At 40.9% G+C, this 4,624-nt stretch overlaps 1 pseudogene; it reads left to right on the top strand.

The window, feature by feature from the left end:
* The first annotated feature begins 1,125 nt into the window (after nucleotides 1-1,125).
* LOC119000937 (60S acidic ribosomal protein P0-like) lies at nucleotides 1,126-2,067 on the top strand (annotated as a pseudogene).
* The last annotated feature ends 2,557 nt before the right edge of the window (nucleotides 2,068-4,624 follow it).

Raw genomic sequence — 4,624 nt, 5'->3', positions numbered from 1 at the left:
TAGCTTCTCTCTCTGCGCCCAGGTAGTAATAAATCTATCTGGTGGTGAATACAGCCTTTGGCCTATCTGACCTAACCAGAGCACACAGGAAGCTGCAAAGCCCATTTAAAAGCTCTAAGTATAATGTCACTCAGAGCACAGCCCATGGCTTTCCCATCTGCAGAGCAAAACCAATGGGAATTCAGTACATACTCTAGGCTGATTTGTGTCCCCAAATAATAAACTATACAGGAAACTGTGTACTGTTCTCTCACCTTGCCAGGGTAGAGAAGCTAATTCATAGTTCCATCTACTTCTAAATAGTACTCAGTCCTAACCATGTAATAAGCTTGAACAGAGAAAGCAGGGAACTGGGCAGCCCATTCTACAGCCTCACTTGGGTAGGGAATCAAGCCAGCAGTCTTATCCAGCTGCTCTCAGCCAGAGGCACATCTCTTCTCCGACTCCCATCCTCATCTTCAGAGCATGAACAGTTAGTTACCTTGCCCCAGAATAGACAATAGTAGCAGATCCCACAGGCTGACAGAAATAATCAGCAAACACATTCAGAAACTCAGCTGTGTTGACTGGTGAATACTACCTTGGCCAAAGTGAACTTCTTACGTTGGGAAGAGGAGCTAGATTACTCAAATATGCAGATACCAGTATAAGAAATCAAGGATCATGGAAAATTGGGTAACTATAACACCACCAAAGGGACCAAATAAAGCTCCCATATGACCCTAAAGAAATAAATACCTATGAACCTTGAGACAGAATTTCAGAATAATTCTCTTAAGAATGTTTAGTGAACTACAGTCATGCATGACTTAATAATGGCTATGCATTCTGAGACATCATGGGTGCAAACATCCTAGAGTATACTTATGCAAATCTAGATGTTATAGCCTACTGAACATCTAGCCTATATGGTGTATCAGTCATATACACTGTCTTTTGTTGACCAAAATGTTATGTGACACATTGATATACAGGAATATACAGACAAACAAAATTAGGAAAACAACACATAAACAAAATAAAAAGTTCAAGGAATAGCAACCATCAAGAGAAAAACTGCTCTTGTCAGGCACCCTTGTGAGAGTAATATCTTTAAACCCTGCATGGTAATCCTAAGGCACCACCATGATATGCAGGGGAGACAGGGTGGCCTGGGAGTCCAGCTACTAACATCATCCAACTTCTGCATGATTATCCAAAATGCTTCATTGTGGGAGCAAAGTGGGCTCCAAGCAGATGCCGTCGATGTGCATGTCCTTTTGTGAGGAGGCTGTGGTGCTGATGAGCAACTACACCATGATGTGCAAGTCTTTCTGAGAGCATCTGGAAAAAAACACAGCTCTGGAGAAACTGTTGCCTCATACCTCGGAGAATGTGGGCTTTGTGTTCACCAAGGAGGACCTTATTGAGATCAGGGACATGCTGCTGCCCAACAAGGTGCCAGCTGCCACCTGTGCTGATGCCATTGCCCTGTGTGAAGTCACAGTGCCAGCTCATAACACTGATATGGGGCCAGAGAAGCCCTCTTTCTTCCAGGCTTTAGGCATTACCATGATAATTTCCAGGGCCACTATTGACATCCTGAGTGATGTGCAGCTGCTTAAGATTAGAGAGAAATTGAGAGCCAGTGAAGCCATACTGCTGAACATGCTGAACATCTCTCCCTTCTTCTTTGGTCTAAGCATCCAGCAGGTGTTTGGCAATGGCAGCATCTACAACCAAGAGGTGTTTGACACTGCAGAGAAAACTCTGCATTCCCACTTCCTGGGGGGTATCCTCCAAGTTGCTGGTGTGTGTCTGCAGATTGGCTACCAAACCATTGCATCAGTACCCTCTTCTATCATCAATAGGTGCAAATGAGTCATGCTTTGTCTGTGGAGACTGGTTACACCTCCCCACTTGCTGAAAAGGTCAAGGCCTTCTTCACTGACCCATCTGATTTTGTGGCTGCTGCCCCATAGCTACCACCACTGCTGTTCCTGCTGCTGCTGCAGTTGCAGCCAAGTCAAAGCAAAGGAAGAGTCAGAGGAGTCAGATAAGGATATGGGGTGTGATTTATTTGACTAAGCACCAAAAAGCAACCAGCTCAGTCAGCCTCATTTGTGAAACAAGAAAATGAAGGCTTATTTTTTTTAAAGTTTTAAAAAATCAACAGAAATCTTAGAGTTGAAAAACACAACAACTGAAGTGAAGAATTTAATAGAGAGTTACAATAATGGACTCAAACATAAAGAAGTAATAAACAACAACCTGGAACTAAAACACGAAATTCTCCAAAGGAGCAAAAAAGGATAAAGAGAGTGAAGAAGTCCTATGGAGATTATAGAACACATTAAAAAGAAACAATAGTTACATTACAGGAATTCTAGAATTCGACAAGAAAAAGAAAACCGCAGAAAGTATATCTGAAGCAATAATGGCTGAAAACATCCTGAAAGTGGGTAGAGAAATGGACACCTAGATCCATGGGGAAACAAAGAACCTCAGACAGGTTGAACCCATATAGAATTACACTAAGATACATTATAATTAAATTGCCAAAAGTCTAAGACAAAGTAAAAAATTTAAGTGCAGCAAGAAAAAAGAAAAGAGTTACATACAAGGGAACCCCTGAAAGACTGTTAGAAGGTATCTCAACAGAGACTCTCTAGGCCAGGAGAGATTAGAATGACATTTTCAAACTATGGAAAGAAAGTAACTGTCAACTGAGAATTTTATACCTAGTGGAGCTGTCCTTCAGAGATTTAGGATAAAGACTTTCCTAAACAAACAAACCCTGAGGAGTTTGTTACCACCAGATCTGCCTAATAAGAAACATTAAAAAGAGTTTTTTTAATGGAAGTAAAAGAACACTGACATCTTAAAAACAAACAAGCAAACAAATAAACAAACAAAAAAGGTGGTGGAAAGAGTACTATAATTATAAATATATAGTCATAGTTATATTTTGCATTATGGTAGTAGTGGTACGTAATTACAACTCAAGTTGAAAAGTTATAAAAGAGACAGATGTATTAAATATTCATAGCTACAATAATTTGTTAATAGTTATACAATAGAAAAAACAGGTAAACTATAATAGCTATAACCTAAAATGTGAGGGTGAGGAGAAGAGTGTAATGTTTATCAATTTTATTAAATTTAAATTATTACCAGTTTAAAATAGGGTGTTGTAAGTGTAAGGTATTTTATGTAAGCCTCCTGTAACCACAAGAGGAAATCCTGTAGTAATTACACACACACAAAAAAAACACAATAAAGAAGTCAAGCACACTGCTACCAAAAGATATCACACGCACACCCAAAGACAGCAAGATAAGGGGGAAAAGCAATGGATCTACAAAACAACCAGAAAAAAAATCAACCAAATGTCAAGAGTAAATCCTTACCTATTAATAAGTACCTTGAATTTAAATGGAATAAATTCCTCAGTTAAAAAACTAAGACTGGCTGAATGAGTAAAACCAAGATCCAACAATACACTGCCCACAAAAGTTTCACTTTTAGCCTTAAAGACACACATAGACTGAAAGTGAAAAACTGGAAAAAGATATTTCAAGTAAATTTAACTCCCCTCAAAAGCAGGGGTAGCCATACTTTGTTGGGAACCACCCTGCCTGGTTTCAGGAGCTATAACCCCTCCATGGCTAATGTTGAGTGGGCAACCTTCAGACTATAAGCCACTAAGGAGACAAAGCTTATCTCCCTGGCAGGAGCGCTGCTTCTGCTCCTTTTTTCATAACTGGCCCCCAATGCTTGATCAGTTAGCCAATGACAGGTAAGATTCCCCAAGAGGGGAACAACCTAAGACAGGCATGATCACGTGGAGGCCCCAGGGAAGGACTTGGGGGGCTATGGAGAGAGGAGGTGATGGATCCTGGCTCCTCAGCTTTGATGAAGCCTGACTCCCCTGAGTTCATGAGAAGTCTTCAAAAATTCCTTAGCTATCTGCCTCCTCTGCCTGACTTAAGCCTGAAACAATGACAGAGGGTGGTGCAGCCCTGTGCTGGAAAGGGTGGGCTCCCCTGGTGATCAGGCCTGAGAAAGGATACGTAAAATCCTGTGAAGATTGCTTTGCTATGAATGCTCTTAGTTAAATGATAAAGGTCCGAGCAGGAAATGAGTTTGTTTCCCAAAGCTTTATAGCCTTTTAGCAGATAGACCCTGGCTCAGAAGAAGCCCTAATAGTTTTTTGTATGCTATCTGTCATTTGATCCTTACTACCTGCCAATGATTAATGAGCTGTATCTGTACTCCTGTGCAAAATAAACCCAATAAAAGACTGTCTGGGCAAGGGTCAGCATGCTCTCCCCTTGAGAGCATGGCCAGGCTGCTCTGAGGTGCTCCTCCCTTGAGGGAGTAGCCGTGAGGTCCCTTTTCTTCCACAGGACTCAGTAGTGCATGTGAATTTGCCCATGATGCCATGGGCACTCTGAGCTGGTGCATGTGTCAGGGGCAATCTAGAAGAAATGGGAAAATTATTAGAAACATACAATTTACCAACACTGAATAGGAAGAAATAGAAAATCTGAATAAACCAATTACTAGTAAAGAGATTGAATTAATAATTACAAATCTCCCGACAACAACAAAGTCCAGAAACAGATGGTGTTACTGGTGAATT

Source organism: Sturnira hondurensis, unplaced genomic scaffold (assembly GCF_014824575.4).
Source record: "Sturnira hondurensis isolate 20B ecotype Veracruz unplaced genomic scaffold, ASM1482457v3 Scaffold0016462, whole genome shotgun sequence".
Classification (NCBI taxonomy): domain Eukaryota; kingdom Metazoa; phylum Chordata; class Mammalia; order Chiroptera; family Phyllostomidae; genus Sturnira; species Sturnira hondurensis.
The sequence above is the reverse complement of the archived record's forward strand: the minus strand, read 5'-3'. Positions and strand labels throughout refer to the sequence as shown.